The sequence below is a fragment of the Salmo salar genome, chromosome 01, assembly GCF_965601325.2.
Source record: "Salmo salar chromosome 01, fSalSal1, whole genome shotgun sequence".
Lineage (NCBI taxonomy): Eukaryota > Metazoa > Chordata > Actinopteri > Salmoniformes > Salmonidae > Salmo > Salmo salar.
In genome coordinates this window covers 133,095,824-133,121,583 of record NC_138291.1, presented here as the reverse complement: position 1 = coordinate 133,121,583, position 25,760 = coordinate 133,095,824, and the positions used below count along the sequence as shown (strand labels likewise).

Here is a 25,760-nt window from a genome sequence, read left to right as displayed (position 1 = left end):
AAACAGGGTTTCCCGGTCGGAATATTATCGCTTTTTTACGAGAAAGATCGCATAAAAATTGATTTTAAAAAGCAAATCAATTTATAACTTTTCTGACAGGTGTTTTTCTGGATTTTTTGTTGTTATTCTGTCTCTCACTGTTCAAATAAACCTACCATTAAAATTATAGACTGATAATTTCTTTGTCAGTGGGCAAACGTACAAAGTCAGCAGGGGATCAAATACTTATTTCCCCCACTGTAGCTGTTCTACGAGTGGTCTGAGGCAGGAGTTAGATTACAAGCATTTTCAGGTGCAACGTTAGTAACGATGGTTTTGGGAAACAGCTCAGAGATGTAACGATGCCCCGAAGGTTCTAACAATGAACTTAGCCTTAAGATGCTTTTGGTAAACCGGGCCCTGGTCTATACAGAGGAATGTAGCTAGTAGGATGTCTCACTAGCTAATCTAACATTTAGCAAGCATCTATTTTAATCTTTATATTGGTCTCTTCCTCTACAGAGCAAGTGTAGCACATGGGGATCTGTGAAACTTACTTCTCAGTCTGAATTGTCCCCACTTGTGCCACTGAATAGCTAGCTTTTTGTGTCAAGCGAGTCACTTTGGGAGGGTGGTAACGTGTGCTAATAAGGCAGAGGTCCTGGGTTTAAGCCTCGGTGAGACCCAAATAAGGAGAAAGCGGTAATTTCTAAGCAAGCAGTGTGACGTCCGTTACACAAGCAGGACGAGAACATGATCTGTGTCTTACTTGCTAATGTCCTGACTCATAATAATATTATAAATTATAAAATAATCTACTATATGAATTGGTCTGTACTCTTTCTAGAGCGAGCAGGACGATAACATGCTCGCAATGGCCGGAGACGATGTGGACGTACCCGAGGAGCTGCTCAAGATGGTGGACGAGGATGCCACGGAGGAAGAAGACAAAGACTCCATCTTGGGTGGCCTTCAGAACCTCCAGAACATGGACATGGACCAGCTCAAGGAGAAGGCCTCTGCTACCATGACGGAGATGAAAGCCAAGGCAGAGGAGAAATGCTGTGTCATGTAAATAAAATAAAATGTAATATTTCAGTTCACTGATCAGGGGTGAAACTTAACTTCCACTTCAGTCATTTTTTGGTCATTTAGACTTGGCTTATGTGGAAGTTAGGATACGCTCCTAACAGTCCAAGAGTTTCAAGTCTTCACCATGCAGCAGACCTGGGTTTAAAATTAGTATTGGTTTTGGTTTGGGACTATTGCGCCAGGCATTGTTCAGTCAAGCACAGCTAAAAGAAAACAAATACAATTTGAATCCAGGTCCTTCTCTCATTCTCGCCACCCCCCAAGCTGTGAAAGCTCCCTGGAGATGTATGTTCAATGGCAGAGGTTCTTGTTGGAAACTCACTTCCTAACAACCTCTTGTGTGAATGGTCTGTTTTGATGTGTTCCCTTAATTTGCTGGATAGGTCATTTGTTGAATGAATAAATTGTTTTAAATTGTTGCTCCCCCTCCGTCCTTCTCATGTTATTTTTTTATTTAATCTGGGATAATTACTTAATTAACTAATACATTTTCTCATTAATTAATGAAGAAATAATAGTGAACTTGGCCACTTTTCTTACACTCTATACAGACCAAATGCAACTGACAATATGCATTCTGTTGCATATCCTCATCCACCCACACGATTGTACAACTTTCAAAATCCCCTCCATCAATGTTCATCTAAAACATGAAGCATAAACCAAGCCTGAAAGAGACAAATATTTGCAGTTTTGCACAAGTCCGCATTTGAATAAAATATGTAGTCTTCATTCCGTACTCAAACATTAACATTGCCTGACACTAACACTGAAGTACTAATGTTGAGGATTCTGGATTATTATAGTATATATACAGTATATTAAATGTAAATGTATGTTGTACAGTTAGAATGATACATGTTCATGTGGAAGCCATTGACTAATAAAACGACTGACTTGTAAAAAACAACCAACCGACTATTTACCATCATTGCTCAAAGTTTATATTTGTTTACAGATCCAAAGCCTTCTACAAATACTTGTATTCCTAATGCGTGATATAATAGAGTTGGATGAAAACTCCTTCACAGTCAATCAAACACGCAGATTATGGAACTCAGATTAGGTGTTAACCCCTATGTTGTTTTAATGGTCAAAAATGACCTGCCACTATGATTAACAGCAGAGAAAACCCCCTAAATACTATTTTTCCTAGAGTGACCCCCAACATTAGAAAAAGTGAAACATCGCCTTTGTTCATATTTCCATGAAAGCTGTACATCACCAGGGTACAAAGATTGTCTTAGACACCTGCCTAGGGGGAAATTACAGCCCCTCCCCATTCCACAGTGACCATGGTCCCACCTATCGGTGGATTTCCTCACGGATCTCCCGCCGTCTCAGGGGAACACCACGATCCTGCTCGTTGTGGATCGGTTCTCTAAGTCCTGCCGTCTACTCCCTTTGCCTGGTCTTCCTACGGCCCTACAGACCGTGGAGGCCCTGTTTACCCATGTCTTCTGGCACTACGGGGTGCCTGAGGACATAGTTTCTGATTGAGGTCCCCAGTTCACGTCCCGGGTGTGGAGGGCGTTTATGGAGCGACTGGGGGTTTCGGTTAGTTTGACTTCAGGTTTTCACCCCGAGAGTAATGGGCAGGTGAAGAGACTTAACCAGGATGTGGGCAGGTTTCTGAGGTCTTATTGCCAGGACCGGCCGGGAGATTGGGCGAGGTTCGTGCCATGGGCCGAGATGGCGCAGAACTCTCTTCGCCACTGCTCTACGAACCTGTCGCCCTTTCAGGTGGTGTTGGGTTACCAGCCGGTCCTGGTGCCATGGCATCAGAGCCAGACGGAGGCTCCTGCGGTGGAGGACTGGGCACAGTGCTGTAAGGAGACCTGGAGAGCCGTCCAGGAGTCCCTGAAACGGGCTGTGGAGCGGCACAAGGAGAGCGCTGACCGCCACCACAGTGAGGCCCCTGTGTTTGCCCCGGGGTACAGGATCTGGCTCTCGACCCGGAACCTGACCCCGCCGCCTGCCCTGCCGGAAGTTGGGTCCGCGATTTGTGGGGCCGCTCAAAGTCCTGAGGAGAATAAACGAGGTTTGTTATAGGTTACAGCTCCTTTTGTATTACCGCATTAACCCCTCGTTTCATGTGTCTCTCCTCAGGCCGGTGGTAGCTGGTCCACTGCAGGACGCTGAGGTGCGGGAGGTCCCTCCGCCCCCCCTGGACATCGGGGGGGGCCCCGGCGTACACAGTCCAGTCCATCTTGGACTCCTGTTCGTCGGGTAGGGGGTCTGCAAAACCTCGTGGACTGGGAGGGGTATGGTCCGGAGGAGAGGTGCTGGGTACCGGTGGAGGACATCTTGGATCCATCACTGTTGCGGGAATTCCACAGCCTCCATCCGGATCGCCCTGCAGCAAAAGAGCATGCCAACCTTGACAATAAACAATACCCCACACAGACATGGAGGGAACAGAGGGCTAAATACACATAGTAATTAAAATGAGATGTAAACCAGGTGTGCAGGAAAACAAGACAAAACAAATGGAAAATGAAAGGTGGAGCGGCAATGGCTAGAAGACCAGTGACGTCGACCGCCGACCGCAGCCCGAACAAGGAGAGGGACCGACTTTGTCTGAAGTCGTGACAACAGGGGAGAAGATCACTGTGAGTGCAGTTGCTGATGTTCAAGTGGATTATCAAGGACAAAAGAAAAGTCTACCTCTTAGTAGAGAAAGGTACTGGCCCCAGCTTACTAGGAAGAGGGTGGTTGGAGGAAATTAAATTGAACTGGGATAAAATCAAACATGTCACCATAGAGACATTGACACTGCAGCAGGTGCTTTCAAACATGAGTGTGTTTTCAAAGAAGAGCTAGGGACATTAAAAGGAGTCCAAGCTACCATTCATGTTGCTGATGATGCTACTCCCAGATTCTATAGACCAAGATCAGTTCCATATGCCATGAAGCCTAAAGTGGATGTGGAAATTGACAGACTCTTAGCAGAGGATATTATTATACCTGTCAAGAACTCTGAGTGGGCAGCACCAGTTGTTCCCATACTAAAACCAGATGATTCAATCAGATTATGCGGTGACTGTAAGCTGACTGTAAATAGAGTTTCCTCTCTGGAGCAGTACCCCATACCCAAAGTGGAGGATTTGCTTTCAACGTTAACTGGAGGGCAACAGTTCACAAAACTGGACATGAGTTACACATATCAGCAATTGCTAATGGATAAAGCTTCACAGAAGTACCTGACCATAAACACCCACAGAGGGATGTTTACCAATAAACGCTTACCTTTCGGGGTGTCTTCTGCACCAGCTATCTTCCAAAGAACCATGGAGGGAGTTCTGCAGGGGATACCCAAGGTAGCGGTTTACCTCGATGACATTCTTGTCACGGGCGTCACGAAGGAGGATTATCTCAGAAACTTGGGTGAAGTTTTGAGGAGGATGGAGGATGCCGGTTTCCAGCTGAAGAGGAGCAAGTGTATGGGGGTCAGCTGATGAAGTGCTGTACCTGGGTCACAAGGTGGATGCCAAGGGGTTACACACTGTCAAAGCTAAAGTGAGGGCTGTTGTGGAAGCTCCAGCTCCGACAAACATTACAGAGCTGAAAGTCTATCTAGGCTTACTGAATTATTATTATTGCTTCCTCCCGAACCTCTCTATCCTCTTAGCTCCTCTGCATCAACTGTTAAGGAAGGATGTGGCCTTGAAATGGTCAGAAAGACAGGAAGAAGCTTTTACAAAGTCAAAGGTGTTACTGCAATCAGCTGAAGTGCTAGTGCACTACTCACCAGACAGAGAGCTCATCTTATCATGTGATGCCTCATCGTATGGTGTGGGGGCGGTGCTATCACACCGGATGGAGAATGGTGCAGAGAAACCTATCGGGTTCATGTTAAGAACGTTGCCAGCGGAGAAAAAGTACTCTCAGCTGGACAAAGAAGGACTGGCTGTCATATACAGAGATTCCACAAGTACTTATACGGGAGAACAATCACTATTGTGACTGACCATAAGCCTCTGATCTCTCTGTTCCATGAACAAAAGCCAGTACCACAAATGGTCTCTCCAAGAGTTCAACGATGGCTGTGTGGCTCAGGGCCTACGAGTACAGAGTAATTTACAAACCAGGTAGATACCATGGGAATGCTGATGCTCTGAGTAGGCTGCCCGTTCCAGAAATCATCATTCAGGAAGAAGAAAATGACCAGGTCTTGATGATCAATGTGTTGGATGATGCACCGGTGAACCCCGCACAAATCAGGCAATGGACTTCAAAGGATGTGACGTTATCACAAGTGCATGAATTTATCCTGAAAGGATGGCCTACAGTGACAGAGCCTCAGATCATGCCTTCCTACGCTCGCCGTTTAACCTTGAGTGTTCGAGATGGGTGTGTTCTGTGGGGTTCAAGAGTAGTTATCCCACCACAAGGGTGAGGTATGCTACTGAAGTTGATGCATTAGTCGCATCCAGTTATGTTGAGAATGAAAGTACTAGCGAGGTCATACGTCTGGTGGCCAAAGATGGACCACGATGTGGAAAATGAGGTTAGCCGAAGTGCAGATTGTCAGAGTAACAGGAAGTCAACCCCCAACGCGCCATTACATCCATGGGAATGGCCGGAAAAACCATGGACACGACTACATGTGGACTACGTTGGCCCTTTCCTAGGAAAATTTTTCCTTGTACTGATTGATTCTCATTCAAAGTGGATGGATGTTTACCCCATGAACACATCCACATCATACGCTATGATTGAGTAGTTGAGACAAAGCTTCCGTATTATGGGTTTGCCTCAAATGTTGGTTAGCGACAATGCTACTTGTTTTACAAGCACTGAATTCACAATTTTTATGAAACAAAATGGAATTCAGCATGTAACGTTGGCCCCTTTTCACCCATCTTCAAAAAGGATTAGCAGAACGTGCGGTTCAGACCTTGAAGGACGGGATGAGGAAGATGCAAGGGCCCAGCATTGAAACAAAGGTGTCAAGAGTCTCGTTTAGCTACAGGATTACTGCTCAAGCTACAACTGTGTTGTCACCTGCAGAAATGTTGATATTAAAGGAGGTTAAGGTCAACCTTGGATCTCATCAGACCAGACCTGAAAATGAAAATTCATCAAAAGCAATGTAATCAAAAATGGAATCATGACAACCGAGCCAAACTCATACGTTTTTCACCTGGAGATAATGTCTATACAAGAAACTATGGGTTTGGTCCTAAATGGATTCCAGCTACCATTGAGGATTGCTCAGGACCAGTATCTTCTACTGTGATCATCGGAAGTGGACAAAGACTAAGGAGACACGTGGATCAGATCCTAGCTATAATTCCAGTTCCATCCAGGGATCTGGATCAATGCTAAAATGAGCAGGACAGGACATTGGAACGTTCCCCAGAGTTGCAGTTGGACAAACCACCTGAGACCATCAATGCTCAACTTCCTGAGACCACCAGTCTGGGACGACCTCCTCCTGTGAGGTCTCCACAAAAGTACTTTGTTTCACCATCAAGGGCTGAAGATCTGGTGGCACCAGCTACACCACCTCTGAGACGCTCTATTAGAGAGAGACGTCCGCCAGACTTTTCCAGATCCTAAATGAGATCGAACAAATGTAAATATGAAAATAGCATAGCTCAGAAAGGAAATAAGTTGGGTTATTAGCTTTAATGGGGGGGAATGTAGTAACCTGGTATATTTATGTTTACCAATAGATGGCAGTATTGACTCAAGATGGGGGTTTGCTTTCCGCTATCTGTAGCCATTTCCTATGTCTGCCTATATATCCGTGATTTAAGAAAGCTTCAGGTAGCTTAAGCCAGTTGCATTAGAGAATGTTGTTCTAAGTTACAATTAAATACTAAACCGTACTTACGTGTCATGAGTCATCAATCTAAGAAGCCTCTATAGATACTACACATATAGAGCATTAATTTGATAAAATAACAGTCTTCACAAATAATGAAAAGTCAGAGACATGACACAGGGAAGCCAAACAGTGGAGGCCCGGAGAAGAACCAGATGATGTGGGTTGTGCTTGATGTGACAGATGGACTGAGGGGGCACAGTGTCACGTGTGACAATTTCTTCACCTCTTATGAACTCAGCCAGCAGCTCCTGAAGAGGAAGATCACCTTGGTTGACACAGTTAGAAAGAACAAGCCTGAGCTCCCCCCTGCACTCCTTGCAACAAGGGGAGAGAGGCCTTCTCATCAAAGTTTTCCTTCACCCCCACCACCACTCTAGTGTCTTACCTCCCAAAGTGGAACAAGAATGTGGTCCACCTGAGCACACTGCACAAAATGGCTGAGATCAGTGATCGTGAGGACAGGAAGCCAGCCATCATCCTGGACTACAACCACAACAAAGGAGGCGTGGACAACCTGGACAAGGTGATTGGAACTTACAATTGCAGAAGGATGACTGCCCGCTGGCTCCTGGTCATCTTCCATAACATCATTGATGTGTCCTCATACAATGCCTTCGTGATATGGAACAAGATCAATCCTACCTGGATGCCTGATAAGCGGAACAAGAGGAGGGTGTTCCTGGAGCAGCTGGGAAAGGCACTTGTAACCCCACACATTCAAAGAAGGGAGCGCCTCCCCCACACAGCAGCCTCTGCAGCGCTTGTGAAAGCTGTACAAGGAACTAAATCTTGTCCTGATCCACCTGAGGCTGCAGCTGTGGCAGGCAAGAGAAGGTGATGCCAGTTCTGCCCCTCAAAGAAGGACTGTAAAACAAATAATATGTGATGCACATGTGAGAAATACATCTGCAAAGTCCATGGACACACTTGCATCCTACATGTGCTAATTAGAGTTGATTGATTTATGTTCTTCACGTTTTTCTTTTGTATCTATTATCTTATTTTATTATAATTTATTGTTGTTGTTTATACACCTTGTGGGTGGGTTTAAGAAATGGGAGAAGACTAGTATTTTGTAGTTGAATTCATCATTGTACAGTATTTATGAATATATCACTATGTTGCCAAATAATACTTTTATTGTTTCCCTTCAATAAAATTTATTCAGAACTACTTTCTGCACATTTCTGCTACTTTCTTAGGCTATACAAGTGCTATCTCTTGCTAAAAAATGTATGTTTACACATATGCAGTACCTTTAGCAATAATAATAATAAACCTCTACTTTAGCAAAGAAAACAATTATGACAGGTGTGTTGTAATAACAGTGAGTGGTGTCCACTGATTAAATGCAGTCTTTCTGCATTGTGAAGAGGGAAAACCCAGATATTCACAAAGTTTGTGATGAGTTACATGTTGTTTCTTCATGTAAAATAGATTTGGGGTTTAACATTAAATTAAGCTGCTTTATTTTAGGGGTTTAGTGAAGGCGGGTCATGTTTTACCCTTAGGACAAGGGGAGTATACAGAATGTTAAGACTAAATTACACTAACACACCATAAGAGGCTAATATTTGAATTACATTGTAATGATGGGCGGTGAGTCGGAAGCAGGTGCAGGTGAAACGTTTTAATAAAACAACAAAACCAAGAACACAACACTAACTTAAGGCAGTAAGCCAATACACAAGAACAATACCAACTGGTGAGTGAACTTGGGAGAGTGACATATAAAGGGGAGGAAATGATTAAGGTAATGGAGTCTAGGTGTGAATCATAATGACAGGTGAGCGTAATGATGAGTGCCAGGTGTGCGTAATGATGAATCCTAGGACCGGTGGTTAGTACTTTGGCGACGTCGTAAGCTGGAGGGGAGGAACAGGAGCAGACGTGACATACTTTAACACACGATAAGAGACTGAATGAAGAAATGGGTCTACAATTATACTGAACAGAAATACTGAACAAAAATAAAAATGCAACATATAAAGTGTCGGTGCCATGTTTTATGATCTGAAATAAAAGATTCCTGAAATGTTCCATAAGCATAGAACGTTTATTTCTCAAAAAAGTGTTATGCACAAATGTGTTTACATCCCTGTTAGTGAGCATTTCTCCTTTGTCAAGATAATCCATCCCACTGACAGGTGTGGCATATCAAGAAGCTGATTAAACAGCATGATCATTATACAGCTGCACCTTGTGCTGGGGACAATACAAGGCCGCTCTAAAATGTGTAGTTTTGTCACACAACACAATACCACAGATGTCTCAAGTTTTGAGGGAGTGTGCAATTGGCATGCTGACTGCAGGAATGTCCACAAGTGCTGTATGCCACAGAACTGAATGTTCATTTCTCTACCATAAGCCTCCTCCAACATCGTTTTAGAGAATTTGGCAGTACAACCAACCGGCCTCACAACTACAGACCACGTGTAACCACGTCAGCCCAGGACCTCTACATCTGCCTTCGTCACCTGCGGTATAGTCTGAGACCAGCCAGCCGGACAGCTGATAAAACTGAGGAGTATTTCTGTCTGTAATAAAGTCCTTTTTGTGGGGGAAAACTCCTTCTGATTGGCCGGGCCTGGCTCCCCAATGTGTGAGCCTGGCTACCAAGTGGGTGGGCCTATGCCATCCTAGGCCCACCCATGGCTGCGCCCCTACCTAGTCATGTGAAATGCATAGATTAGGGTCTAACGAATTAATTTAATTGACTGATTTCCTTATTTGAGCAGCAACTCAGTAAAATCTTTGAAATTGTTGCATGTTGCGTTTATATTTTTGTTCAGTATAATTAGAGATTATTTAGCAACTATTGTTAGGTGCTAGTTAAGCCGGTTGAAGAAACCCTCAACGTTGTGAAATTCATATGAGTCTAATGTTCACAATGCCATGGATTGGGAATTTGGTGGTAAAAGATTAGCAGTTAATAGGATCAAGGTTGATGAGGTGGTTGTCCCATCTCATCAGGTTAACTACATGTGTCAGACTCTCTTAAATGATTTGAATTGGACTCTGTTAGTTACAGAACTAGACAGGAATCCACAGAATGGTTGAGTGACATTTTGCGGTATTATAAAAATCACATAGCTGATGTTTTCTCGGACAAAATGCCATTGTGAAAGATCATCAATTTTAGGGATAGGGGGCAGTATTCGGAATTTTGGATGACTGAGGTGTCCAAAGTAAACTGGCTGTTACTCAGGCCCAGAAACTAGGATATGCATATGCATGGTAGTATTGGATAGAAAACACTCTAAATTTTCTAAAACCGTTAAAATTATGTCTGTGTGTATAACAGAACTGATTTGGCAGGCGAAAACCCGAGGACCATTTTTTCTTCTGTTGACCTGCCAGCCAATTCCAGGTTTAAGCTATTGAAACCAAAGACTTCCCCCTCCCAAATTGCAGTTCCTATGGCTTCCACTAGATGTCAATAGTCTTTATGCATGGTTTCAGGCTTGTATTCTGAAAAACCAATGAGGAGTAGTTGGTCCCATGGCAAAACTAGTCTCATTGCGCGCGTGACCGAGGGAGTACGCTGCGTTATTTTCCTTCCTATTGAAAATAGTTTGCTCCGTATAAAATATTATTGTTTATTTAGATATTAGAATACCTAATAATGAATTAGAAACGTTGTTTGATTTGTTTGGATAAACTTTACCGGTAACTTTTGGAACTCCTATGTCTGCATTCTGAACGGGTGGATTACGGAACTCAATGATGCCTACTAAATGGACTATTTGGGATATAAAGAAGGAATTTATTGAACAAAACAACCATTCATTGTGTTCCTGGGACTCTTGTGATTGCGTTCAGAGGAAGATCTTCAAAGGTAAGTCACTTATTTTATTGCTATTTGGGATTTTGTGACGCCTGTGCTTGTTTGGATAATATGCTGTTGTCGGGCACTGACCTCAGATAATCGAATGCTGTGCTTTCGCCGTAAAGCCTTTTTGAAATCCGACGTTGCGGTTAGATTGCCAAGATTCTAAGCTATAGAATCATGTATGACTCTTGTATTATCATAAAGGTTTAATATTACGTTTTCTGTATTTTGTATTTGACGCTCTGCAATTTCACCGGATGTTGTCGAGGTGGGTCGCTAGTGGGACCCCTGAGCCAGAAAGGTAAAATGGTAAAAAAAAAAATTGTGGTTGAGCTAGGTGATGGGTTTAACTTGCCGATTCTTTGAATAATTTTTACTTTGCAACTGTATTTTTTTCTATTATCTCATGACTGTTTTCATCAGACAGAGCAATGTCAAAGGTAAAGGCAAAACAATGTACCCATCCCCTAAACTGAGAACAATAGACTCATTGATGATCTTTCTTTCAGTTCTTGAATTCAATTAAAATGCATGACATGAATTGACTAAATGGAGTTGAATGAAGTTGCACCCAGCCCTAGATATTGTAATTAATATTGTGAACTACAAATATGCTAATGAGTCAAGAGCCAAAGAATCCTTTTTATATCCAATATCCATCCCCTAAATTAAAAAGATACAACATCTAAAAAGATAGAAACTAAAAGATAGATTTGTGTTATAACCTTTGTGTTACAAATTACAAGCTTCATTGTGATTACAGGTGAAGGATCTTAATTTGATCACCCTGTTGCAGGAGAACTTTCCTGCAATGCAGGATATTAAAAACTTGTAGTGTATTTGAGGTTTAAAAAACGCTTCTGAAGTTTGTAACTTCCATTTTCAAAATTCAGACTTGATTTCCCTTTATGAAAAGTATATCAACATCTCCAAAAATGTCGACTACTTATAATCCACATTTCCTGTTGCTGCAGGATAATTTTCCTGCTGTAGCAAACTGGCTCAATTGAGGATTCTATAGCTGTACTATAGTTCTCAACATACCACATCCAGCTCTGCTTCCTTGTGCAGTGCCTATTGGACCAATGGCCAACAGAGGATAATGTCACCTTCAGCAATTGGGAAATGCTAAATCGTTTTAAGGATTTTACCTCTTTTGAGTAAAAAGAGAGTAATCCCCTTAAGCAGCATGTGGGCCAGGGATTACCAACCTGCAGTCAATCTTTGTTTAGTGTTAATTACACATATCCTCCACAATATTGAGGAAGTTAAGAAATGTTTCCAATTATTTGCACCTCAATGGCAGGCCTACTGGGCCACTGGGCTCCACTCGGGTCTGTATGTTTAACCTCTCACATAATAAGCTTGTGTACTGTATAGGCCTAAAATGTAACGATGTAACTAGATGTGAACTATGACATTTAAAATGGTTACTTAATGGAGCATAAGTCATAGTAGCTTTCTTTGCTTACAGATAATAGGATACAACAGGCTTATAGTCCAACTCAACTCATTCAACACATTCAACCCAACTTGAAGTAGGTCCAATTATCGAGACTGGATTAGGCCTTAAATGGAGAACAGCTAGGCCTATAGATGTTTATAGCTGTTACTAATCATATATTATAATAACTTGTGTTTTCATTGCTTAGTTTAACTCATTTTGTAAAATAGTTTTTGAATGTTTGTAGACTGTAGAGTCAAAGACAATTATGGGAAATGGGTTTGATTTGCTCATTATTTATTTATTTGGCCTTCACAAAATAAGTGGGCTCAGATAGAGTTCAGTTCAGATAAATCAAAAAAATGAATACATTTAATGACAACTAAAGAGATGTACCGGAATTTCCGGACTACTAAGCGCACCTGAATATAAGCTGCACCCACTGAATTATTTTTATTTATTTATTTTGAACATAAATAAGCCGCACATGTCTATAAGCCGCAGGTGCCTACCGGTACATTGAAACAAATTAACTTTACACAGGCTTTAACGAAACACGGCTTGTAACAAAAATAAATAGGCTTTAACGAAACACGCTGCTGTTTCCAACGTCTTATCATCGACTCATTAAGACCAAGCTCCCGTGCAGCAGCTCTATTTCCTTTTCCAACAGCCAGATCAATCGCCTTCAACTTGAAAGCTGCATCATATGCATTTCTCCGTGTCTTTGCCATGATGAGGGTGACAAAATGACTACCGTAATCAGAATGATGGGAAGTTTGAGAGCGCTCGATTTAATCTAAACAGTAAATCAAAAAGTTGTTTGACCTTAACCCGTTCGGCAATTTCATTGGTCTAATGAAAGCCGCCAAAAACTGAGCACGTCACAGAATGTGTTTTTTTGGAGAAAACAAAATTGAAAGCGTGAAAAATCCATATATTAGCCACGTCATTGTTTAAGCCGCGAGGCTCAAAGCCTGGGAAAAAAGTTACGGCTTATAGTCCGGAATTTACGGTAATTAAATATTTAATCATGATTGTGTAAACTTCCTCTCTGACAAAGTTTGTAATATGCCAAAAGGACTATCAATAACTATTTAACAATTTTATATGTACAGTTGAAGTCTGAAGTTTACATACACCTTAGCCAAATACATTTAAACTCAGTTTTTCACAATTCCTCACATTTAATCCTAGTATAAATTCCCTGTTTTAGGTCATGATGATTTATTTCAGCTTTTATTTCTTTCATCACATTCCCAGTGGGTCAGACGTTTACATACACTCAATTAGTATTTGATATCATTGCCTTTAAATTGTTTAACTTGGGTCAAACGTTTTGGGTAGCCTTCAATAAGCTTCGCACAATAAGTTGGGTGACTTTTGGCCCATTCCTCCTGACAGAGCTGGCGTAACTGAGTCAGGTTGAAGGCCTCCTTGCTTGCACACGCTTTTTCAGTTCTGCCCACAAATGTTCTATAGGATTGAGGTCAGGGCTTTGTGATGGCCAATCCAACCTTGGCTTTGTTGTCCTTAAGCCATTTTGTCACAACTTTGGAAGTATGCTTGGGGTCATTGTCCATTTGGAAGACCCATTTGAGACCAAACTTTAATTTCCTGACTGATGTCTTGAGATGTTGTTTCAATATAACCACATAACTTTCCTGCCTCATGATGCCATCTATTTTGTGAAGTGCACCAGTCCCTCCTGCAGCAAAGCACCACCACAACATGATGCTGCCACCCCCGTACTTCACTGTTGGGATGATGTCTTCGGCTTGCAAGCCTCCCCCTTTTTCCTCCAAACATAACAATGGTCATTATGGCCAAACAGTTATTTTATGTTTCTTCAGACCAGAGGACATTTCTCCAAAATGTACGATCTTTATCCCCATGTCTGGCTTTTTTATGGCGGTTTTGGAGCAGTGGCTTCTTCTTTGCTGAATGGCCTTTCAGGTTATGTTGATATAGGACTCATTTTACTGTGGATATAGTTACTTTGGTACCTGTTTCCTCCAGCATCTTCGCAAGGTCCTTTGCTGATGTTCTGGGATTGATTTGCATTTTTCACACCAAAGTACATTCATCTTTAGGCGACAGAACACGTCTCCTTCCTGAGCTGTATAACGGCTGTGTGGTCCCATGGTGTTAATACTTGCGTACTATTGTTTGTACATATGAACGTGGTACCTTCAGGCATTTGGAAATTGATCCCAAGGGTGAACTAGACTTGTGGAGGTCTACAATTTTTTTCCTGAAGTATTGGCTGATTTCTTTTGATTTTCCCATGATGTCAAGCAAAGAGGCACTGAATTTGAAGGTAGGCCTGGAAATACATCCACAGGTACACCTCCAATTGACTCAAATGATGTCAATTAGCCTATATACACCTTCCCAAGTTCTCTCACGTCACCCCGCTCCTCCGCTCTCTCCACTGGCTTCCAGTCGAAGCTCGCATCCGCTACAAGACCATGGTGCTTGCCTACGGAGCTGTGAGGGGAACTGCACCTCCGTACCTTCAGGCTCTGATCAGGCCCTACACCCAAACAAGGGCACTGCGTTCATCCACCTCTGGCCTGCTCGCCTCCCTACCTCTGAGGAAGCACAGTTCCCGCTCAGCCCAGTCAAAACTGTTCGCTGCTCTGGCACCCCAATGGTGGAACAAGCTCCTTCACGACGCCAGGACAGCGGAGTCAATCACCACCTTCCGGAGACACCTGAAACCCCACCTCTTTAAGGAATACCTGGGATAGGATAAAGTAATCCTTCTAACCCCCCCCCCCTTAAAAGATTTAGATGCACTATTGTAAGTGGTTGTTCCACTGGATATTATAAGGTGAATGCACCAATTTGTAAGTCGCTCTGGATAAGAGCGTCTGCTAAATGACTTAAATGTAAATGTAAATGTATAAGCTTCTAAAACCATGACATCATTAGATGAATTTTACAAGCTGTTTGAAGGCACAGTCTATTTAGTGTATGTAAACTTCTGACCAACTGGAATTGTGATACAGTTATTTATAAGTGAAATAATCTGTCCGTAAACAATTGTTGGAAAAATTACTTGCCAACCGACTTGCCAAACTATAGTTTGTTAACAAGAAATGTGTGGAGTGGTTGAAAAACGGGTTTTAATGACTCCAACCTAAGTCTATGTAAGCTTCCGACTTCAGCTGTAGGTCCCAGGCCTATGAATCAAACAAAAGAGCACATGACACCTGTTTATTGTGTAATAATATCATTCATTACTAAATATGTGATTTGGACACATGTTTTGAAACTAGAGGTCGACCGATTAATCGGAATGGGCGATTAATTAGGGCCGATTTCAAGTTTTCATAACACTTGGTATTGGGCATTTTGGACACCGATTATGGCCGATTACATTGCGCTCCATGAGGAGACTGCGTGGCAGGCTGACTACCTGTTATGCGAGTGCAGCAAGGAGCCAAGGTAAGGTGCTAGCTAGCATTAAACTTATCTTATAGAAAGCAATCAATCTTAATATAATCACTACTTAACTACACATGGTTGATGATATTACTAGTTTATCTAGCTTGTCCTGCGTTGCATATAATCGATGCGTGGCCTATTAATTTATCATTGAATCACAGCCTACTCCGCCAAATGGGTGATTTAACAAGCACATTCACAAAAAAAGCACTGTCATTGCACCAGTGTGTACCTAAACATCATTGCCTTTCTTAAAATCAATACACAAGTATATATTTTTAAACCCGCATATTTAGTTAATATTGCCTGCTAATATTTATTTATTTTAACTAGGGAAACTGTGTCACTTCTCTTGCGTTATGTGCAAGCAGAGTCAGGGTATATGCAGCAGTTTGGGTCGCCTGGCTCGTTGCGAACTGTGTGAAGACCATTTCTTACTAACAAAGGCCGTAATTAATTTGCCAGAATTTTACATAATTATGACATAACATTGAAGGTTGTGCAATGTAACAGCAATATTTAGACTTTGATGCCACACATTAGATAAAATACGGAACGGTTCCGTATTTCACTGAAAGAATATACATTTTGTTTTCGAAATTATAGTTTCCGGATTTGACCATATTAATGACATAAGGCTCGTATTTCTGTGTGTCATTATATTATAATTAAGTCTATGATATGATAGAGCAGTCTGACTGAGCGGTGGTAGGCAGCAGCAGGCTCGTAAGCATTCATTCAAACAGCACTTTCCTGCATTTGCCAGCGGTCTTCGCTGTGCTTCAAGCATTGCACTGTTTATGACTTCAAGCCTATCAAGTCCCGAGATTAGGCTGGCAATACTAAAGTACCTATTAGAACATCCAATAGGCAAAGGTATATGAAATACAAATGGTATAGAGAGAAATAGTCCTATAATAACTACAACCTAAAACTTCTTACCTGGGAATATTGAAGACATGTTAAAAGGAACCACCAGCTTTCATATGTTTTCATGTTCTGAGCAAGGAACTTAAACATGATGTCACGTCCTGGCCAGTATAAGGGTTAATTGTCATTTTAGTTTGGTCAGGACGTGGCAGAGGGTATTTGTTTTATGTGGTTCTGGGTGGTGTGTTAGTTAGGACGACGTTTGATTTATTATTTCCGGGTTTTGAGTTATGGTCTATGTTGATGTATTTCTATGTGTAGTCTGGTTGATCTATTTCTATGTTGAGTTAATTGGGGTGGACTTCCAATTGAAGGCAGCTGTGTGGTGTTGCCTTTGATTGGAAGTCCTATATTAGTTGGGTGTGTTTGTCTGTGTATTTGTGGGAGATTGGTCTGTGTTTAGCCTTGTGCCTTGCCAGACTGGCTGTTGATCGTTCGTTCTCTTGTTTGTTATTTTTGTACGTTCATTCTGAGTTAATAAAACGTCAAGATGAGCTTACACATACCTGCTGCGTTTTGGTCCTCCATTACCAACGACAACCGTGACAGAATCTCCCACCAAAACAGGACCAAGCAGCAGAGGAAGGAGCGAGGGGAATTCGGTGAGAACCGAGGAACGCGACTGGCGTTTAACCTCTTACATCTAGACGTTCCGCTAGCGGAACACCTGCTCCAATATCCAATGATGGGCATGGCGCGAAATACAAATTCCTCTAAAATCCGAAAACTTCAATTTTTCAAACATATGACTATTTCACAGCATTTTAAAGACAAGACTCTCGTTAATCTAACCACACTGTCCAATTTCAAATAGGCTTTACAGCGAAAGCAAAACATTAGATTACGTCAGCAGAGTACCCAGCCAGAAATAATCAGACACCCATTTTTCAAGCTAGCATATAATGTCACAAAAACCCAGAAGACAGCTAAATGCAGCACTAACCTTTGATGATCTTCATCAGATGACACACCTAGGACATTATGTTATACAATACATGCATGTTTTGTTCAATCAAGTTCATATTTATATCAAAAACCAGCTTTTTACATTAGCATGTGACGTTCAGAACTAGCATACCCCCCCCGCAAACTTCCGGGGAATTTACTAACAATTTACTAAAATACTCACGATAAACATTCACAAAAAGCATAACAATTATTTTAAGAATTATAGATACAGAACTCCTCTATGCACTCTATGTCCGATTTTAAAATAGCTTTTTGGTGAAAGCACATTTTGCAATATTCTAAGTACATAGCCCAGCCATCACGGGCTAGCTATTTAGACACCCGGCAAGTTTAGCCTTCACCAAAATCAGATTTACTATTACAAAAGTTTGATTACCTTTTGTTGTCTTCGTCAGAATGCACTCCCAGGACTGCTACTTCAATAACAAATGTTGGTTTGGTCCAAAATAATCCATCGTTATATCCGAATAGCAGCGTTTTGTTCGTGCGTTCCAGAAACTATCCGAAATGGTAAAGAAGGGTCGTGCGCATGGCGCATTTCGTGACAAAAAAATTATAAATATTCCATTACCGTACTTCGAAGCATGTCAACCGCTGTTTAAAATCAATTTTTATGCAATTTATCTCGTAAAAAAGCGATAATATTCCGACCGGGAATCTCCTTTTCGGTAAACAGAGGAAAAAACACAAAGACGGGGGCGGCCAGTGCACGCGCCTAAGCCCACAGTCCCTTGATCGGCCATTTGAGAAAGGCGATAATGTGTTTCAGCCTGGGGCTGGAATGACGACATTCAGGTTTTTCCCGGGCTCTGAGAGCCTATGGAAGACGTAGGAAGTGTCACGTTAGAGCAGAGATCCTTTGTAATGGATAGAGATGGCAAAGAAGTTCAAGAAATGGTCAGACAGGGTACTTCCTGTACAGAATCTTCTCACGGTTTGGCCTGCCAAATGAGTTCTGTTATACTCACAGACACCATTCAAACAGTTTTAGAAACTTTGGAGTATTTTCTATCCAAAGCTGATAATTATATGAATATTCTAGTTTCTGGGCAGGACTAATAATCAGATTAAATCGGGTACGTTTTTTTATCCAGCCGTGAAAATACTGTCCCCTAGCCATAACAGGTTAAACCGGAGAGGCACCCCCAAGATTTTTTTGGGGGGGGGCACACGGACAGATCGGCGGAGCCGAGGATGGAACCAGAGCTAGTCGGGGAAAAATGGGAGGTGAGAGAAACAGAGACGATAAAGGAATTGGTGGGAAAATTGGAGGAGAAAAGAATGAGAGAGCTACTGTGTTGGTGTGTTAGGCACGACATTCGCCCTACAGAGCGTGTCGTAATGTTTTCACCTGTGTTAGCCTTTATTAATAGTCCTGAGAGGCGTGCTAGCTGGCTGGTGAGGATAATACCAGCACCACGCACCAGGCCTCCAGTTCGTCAGCCCAGTCCGACTCGTCCTGTTCCCGCTCCCCGCACTAGCTCTGAGGTGCGTGTTCCCAGTCTGGCACGTCCAGTACCAGCACCACGCACCAGGTTTCAAGTGCGTCAGCCCAGTCTGACTCGTCCTGTTCCCGCTCCCCGCACTAGCCTGGAGGTGCGTGTTCCCAAGCTGGCATTTCCAGTACCAGCACCACGCACCAGGATTATAGTGCGTCAGCCCAGTCCAGTACATCCTGTTCCCGCTCCACGCACTAGCCCTAAGGTGTGTGTTTCAAAGCTGACATATCCAGTACCAGCACCACGCATCAGGCATCTAGTGCGTAAACCCAGCCTCGCCAGTCAACAGTCGCCAGAGCTGCCCGCCAGTCAACAGTCGCCAGAGCTGCCCGCCAGTCAACAGTCGCCAGAGCTGCCCGCCAGTCAACAGTCGCCAGAGCTGCCCGCCAGTCAACAGTCGCCAGAGCTGCCCGCCAGTCAACAGTCGCCAGAGCTGCCCGTCAGTCGTACGTCACCAGAGCTGCCCGCCAGTCAACAGTCACCAGAGCTGCCCGTCAGTCGTACGTCACCAGAGCTGCCCGTCAGTCGTACGTCACCAGAGCTGCCCGTCAGTCGTACGTCACCAGAGCTGCCCGCCAGTCAGGAGCCGCCAGAGCTGCCCGCCAGTCAGGAGCCGCCAGAGCTGCCCGCCAGACTGCCCGGAACCGCCAGAGTGGCCAGACTGCCCGGAACCGCCAGAGTGGCCAGACTGCCCGGAACCGCCAGACTGCCCGGAACTGCCAGAGTGGCCCGACTGCCTGGAACGGCCAGAACTGGAGCCACCTCCAGATATAGGTGGGTTGGGGAGGGGGGGTGTAGCACAGTGCCGTCGTTGACGGCAGCCACCCTCCCTTTAGTAGGGGGGAATTTTTGTTTTTGTTTGGGGTTGTTTTTCTTAAGGTGCTTCTGGGGTTAGCACCTTTAAGGAGGGGGGGGGGGGGTACTGTCACGTCCTGGCCAGTATAAGGGTTAATTGTCATTTTAGTTTGGTCAGGACGTGGCAGAGGGTATTTGTTTTATGTGGTTCTGGGTGGTGTGTTAGTTAGGAGGGCGTTTGATTTATTATTTCCGGGTTTTGAGTTATGGTCTATGTTGATGTATTTCTATGTGTAGTCTGGTTGATCTATTTCTATGTTGAGTTAATTGGGGTGAACTTCCAATTGAAGGCAGCTGTGTGGTGTTGCCTTTGATTGGAAGTCCTATATTAGTTGGGTGTGTTTGTCTGTGTATTTGTGGGAGATTGTTCTGTGTTTAGCCTTGTGCCTTGCCAGACTGTCTGTTGATCGTTCGTTCTCTTGTTTGTTATTTTTGTACGTTCATTCTGAGTTAATAAAACGTCAAGATGAGCTTACACATACCTGCTGCGTTTTGGTCCTCCTTCACCGACGATAACCGTGACACATGAGCTTTTTTACATGGCACATATTGTACTTTTACTTTCTTCTTATTTAAACCAAATTGAACATGTTTCATTATTTATTAGATACTAAGTTGATTTTATTGATGTATTATATTAAGTTAAAATAAGTGTTCATTCAGTATTGTTGTAATTGTCATTATTACAAATATATATGTAAAAATTGGCTGATTAATCGGCATCGGCTTTTTTTTGGGTCCTCCAATAATCGGCACCGGCGTTGAAAAATCATAATCGGTCGACCTCTATTTGAAGTACTGTATTCACCCTTTGATTAAGACACTAGTCAAACATTAATCTGACATCTTGCAATCTGTGTCCTGACTGAAAATCTTGTAATTATGACACCTTAAATCATACTCTCCTACCCAACCAGCTAATTTTACAGGCCACCATAAGCATGATGCATCCCAAATGACACCCTATCCCCTACATGGAGCACTACTTTTGACCAGAATGCTATGGCCCCATGGTCAAATGTATTGTACTATATAGGTGGTTTATAAACCAACACTTACTGACAAGCACAGCAGAAGACTTGTCTTGGGGAGGAGTTAGTGTAGCCCAGCTCTGCATTGGTTCAATGAGGACAATGTAGTTACCCCTAAACCGCAGGGCTGGGTCAAATCGAACGTGACATTCTTCTTTTGAAGTGTCTAGTGGAGAGGTGGGAGCTGTCACATGGACTGAGGGACACGGGGGTCTTACCAGGGGGGACTACTTTATAAACCCCAGAAGATACAGCCTCCTCTATATGACAAGACCTCTAGTAGAGGGGTCAGCTAGGTGGCCTCTATACTCAGTTGCGATGCATGCCTTACACATAATTGTTAGTCCACATTCTGTGTTTCATTCTATTTCAACATTTTGTTACGCATTCTGAAGACTTAAATATAACTTTCTCGGGAGTTTACATTTACTTTTCAGTGTCATTTCAATTTTGTTTGAGAACATTTTATACATCAAATGTGGTTCTTGGTTCAACTCCCGAAGTCATGGAAGAGCGCCTGTCACCTTCTGCACGTTTTGTCCGAAGCCCCTGGAATAACCATAATCAAGCCGCAATGAGGGTTCACAGTATTGAAGCAATATTTGGATTTAAAGACGAAAATATGTTTAATCAATCTGTGTCCTACAATGGATCAGGAAAACCCGCTGAGCCGAGAGGAAACTGAATTATGTCATCCCTGAAAAAAGAACTCAACCCAAAAAGTTTTGACAGTAAGTGACAGTGCCAATATTTTTTTAATTGATTCAAAATTGATTCAAAATGTTATCTTACATACCAGTAGGCTATTTATTGTTATTTATTCCATGTTTAGGCCTACATATGTGTGCCAGTAGCCATGTGAATCAGAGTAAAAGGTTGGCAAATATAGCTCAGAAGTTCATAAATTGATCCAGCCTATAATGTATTTTCAGGTGTCTGCTGTAGCAGTTCGGGGGCCTTTGTCAGTCCTGACTTACCTGAAGGGGAGGATAAATTGTACGTTGATGAGAACCCAAAGAAGAAACACCGGCGCAATAGGACCACGTTCACCACCTTTCAGCTGCACGAGCTGGAGAGAGCGTTGGAAAAGTCGCACTATCCTGATGTCTACAGCAGAGAGGAGATCGCGCTGAAAGTTCATCTTCCCGAGGTGCGAGTACAGGTACATTATGAGCAAGCAACTGAGTCCGTTGTTGAAAATGTGTATGAAGTTCGACTCTGTGTAAAATAAATAAAAAATCGAGGTCTATCAATTAATGTTTCTTGCATGGGCTCAACATAAGTTCTTGTCTTATCCTATTTGTGACACATTTAACACAAGTTGTGTGTCTGAGTCTTATCAATAAAGTTGAAGTAAAATGTGGTTTGTGAAATAATCATCGTCTTTAGTTGAATATGAATCTTCTTAATTTACAACCTTAGGCTAATGTCAGGACTACTAAAATATGTTATTGCAATTTATATTAGGCCTAACTTCTTCACTATTAAGTAAATTGTCACATATGGTATTTGATGATAATAGCCCTTTTTTTTACATAAATGTTGACACTAAGTCAATGCTGAGACCAAGGTCTCTTTTCTAGATGAGCCATGTATAGCACTACACACCAAAATACAATATACACAATCAAATACACGGTATTATACACAACAATACACCAAAAGCAAAACACAATCATAATAAAACAGATACATTCTTCAGTAAAAAGGTCCCTTATTAACAATCTTTTTAAATGCTCTAGAGGCACCAATTCCTCCAATTTTAAAGTGTACTGTCTATCATTCCACACATAAGGTGCAAGGAAATTAAAGGCTGATTCTCCTAACTCTCTAGACTACGAATGAGTTTCCAGCCATGTGAATGGGTTTGATAACTTGGCATTTTAAATCTTAACAGTGATGTTAGTTAATTCGAGAGTTTGTGGAGCAGGGCTTTATATAATAATCGTTGTCTATAAGTTTAACCTCTCTGGGCTAGGCGGGACGAATTCGTCCCACCTACGCAACAGCCAGTCTAATCCAGTGGCGCGATTTTCAAATACCTTAGAAATGCTATTTCTCAAACATATGACTATTTTACAGCTATTTAAAGACAAGACTCTCGTTAATCTAACCACACTGTCCGATTTCAAAAAGGCTTTACAATGAAAGCAAAACATTAGATTATGTCAGCAGAGTACCCAGCCAGAAATAATCAGACATCCATTTTTCAAGCTAGCATATAATGTCACAAAAACCCAAACCACAGCTAAATGCAGCACTAACCTTTGATCTTCATCAGATGACAACCCTAGGACATTATGTTATACAATACATGCATGTTTTGTTCAATCAAGTTCATATTTATATCAAAAACCAGCTTTTTACATTGGCATGTGACGTTCAGAACTAGCATACCCCCCGCAAACTTCCGGGGAGTTTACTAACAATTTACTAAATTACTCACGATAAACGTTCACAAAAAGCTTAACAATTATTTTAAGAATTATAGATACAGAACTCCTCTATGCACTCGATATGCCCGATTTTAAAATAGCTTTTTGGTGAAAGCACATTTTGCAATATTCTAAGTACATAGCCCAGCCATCACGGGCTAGCTATTTAGACAACCGGCAAGTTTAGCCTTCACCAAAATCAGATTTACTATTACAAAAGTTTGATTACCTTTCGTTGTAATACTGCCCCCCTAGCCCTAACAGGTTAAACCATTTCAAGTCTTTGAAATGATCATCAATACAATTCTATAGTTTTAAGTTGACATACGGTACATTTTGGCAAAGAGGTCGAACTAAGTAGTGAAGTTTCCTGATTAAGCTTTCTTTCATCTGCCTTTCAGCAGTGTTATCATTGTTAGGTTAAATCATGTGCAGATGTAGGATCTTCATTTCATCACCATGTTGCAGGAGAACTTTCCTGCATTGCAGGAAATGTAAAACTTGTAGTGTATATTTGAGGTTTAAAAAGCCTTCCAAAGTTTGTAATTTCCACTTTGAAATTTCAGACTTGATTTTCCCTTAAGATGTATCAACCCTACATAAATGACAGTTAATTCTAATCCATATAATAATTAATTATTCCTGTTACTACAGGATACATTTCCTGCTGTAGCAAACTGGCTCAAATTAAGTTCCTACATCTGTATGGTATTTCAATATTTTACTGATATGGTCAAAGTGCCCCTGAATCTTGTTTCTGCGTATAATTGCCCCAGTTCTCATAATGTTGAATTCCAGAATGTCTTAAAAGAATGATGTGATGATTCCATCCCAGGTGTGGTTCCAGAACCGTCGTGCCAAGTGGCGTCGCCAGGAGAAGCTGGAGGTGAGCTCCATCAAGCTCCAGGACACTTCCTCCTTCCTGTCCTTCAGCCGCTCCTCCTCCCAGTCTCTGGGCTCCGGGCTACAGCTGGAGCCATGGCTCAGCACTCCCACCACCACCGCCATCCCCCTGCAGTCCCTTTCCGGCTTCATCACCAGCCCATCTCAGGGCCTCCCAAGAACCTCCAGCTACACTCCTCCACCCTTTCTCAACTCCCCCAGTTTCGGGAATATTGGTCCTCTGTGTCCTCCAAAGCCTCCCCTGTACCAGTGCTCAGCGTCTGGGTACGTGGACAAGTTAACTATGGAGGAGTTGGATTCTCATAATTCTAGTATTGTGTCTCTGAGGATGAAGGCTAAGGAGCATATTCAGTCTATTGGAAAACGTGGTGAGGATGGATGCTGGCTTGCATCCCTCTGAGGCAATGCAAAGACTAAAGACTTCTACTGAATGTATTGTTGCTGCGTTATAGACATTAAAGTCCAATGTGCTAGAGGACTCTTCTCCACAAGATGATGAACAAAGTTTTTTTGTCTTCTTCAATGGTTTACATTATCATCCCAGTCAGTGTTTTTTGTGCATTCTCAGTATATTCAAGTTTTATAATGTACTTTCCTCGTCAGTGTAATGCTTGCATTCACCAAGATACATCTGGTTTACTCTGGTCTACTTTTAGGTTCTGACTTAGGAAATGTTTCCTACTTACCTTGTGCAGGTGCGTAAAGGTATCCAAATAGGCTGCGTAGGTTTGGTTGGCTAGGCGAAGTGAACATCTGTGCTTGCATACTCCCTTAAAGGGATACTTTGGGATTTTGGCAATGAAGCCTTTTATCTACTTCCCCAGAATCAGATGAACTCATGGATACCATTTGTATGTCTCTGCACCCTGTTTGAAGGAAGTTAGAGGTAGTCTATGGTATCTACTAGCGTGCTAACAATATTACTGTTTGTTCCTCTTGAGACACCATATCCAGTACACTTCCTCAAAATAGTCAAAATTAAGATTATGATAACTCAAGAAATCTGTAATTCATTTTGACGTTTTTGCCAAGGAGGTTTTAGCCACCAAATTTTACATCTAACTAAGATGTTTGGTGCAGTATTTCTCAAGTGAAAAACTTTCCATGAAGACTAGTCATCTGTTGTTGAATGCCAACAAACACTTCATTGAAGAATCCCTAATGTTGACCAATCACCAATGAAAGGCATACTTCGGCTTGCCTCAAGAAAAAGTGTGCTCGAACAGGCTGGGAAAAAAACTGACGAACACTGCCAAACACCAAAACAAACAAAAACCTCACAAAATGTTGTCATAATATATGCAGTAACTGTTTAGACTGGGAAGCATAAGATAATCTTAACAGGCTTTGCAGATGTGGTTACCTTCCGTGCGTTGAATAAATGTCATTCAACCGCTGAAAACCCTCCCACAAGCTGGCCAACAGATTTTCTCGTGGAATTTTTATTGAATACATTCCTTTAAATTTGGTGTACCTTTAATTAGAATTTTCTCAACATACTC

At 42.2% G+C, this 25,760-nt stretch overlaps 1 pseudogene; it reads left to right on the top strand.

Moving 5' to 3' along the window:
• The first annotated feature begins 853 nt into the window (after positions 1 to 853).
• Positions 854 to 24,658, top strand: LOC106560400 (retinal homeobox protein Rx3-like; annotated as a pseudogene).
• Positions 24,659 to 25,760: the final 1,102 nt, after the last annotated feature.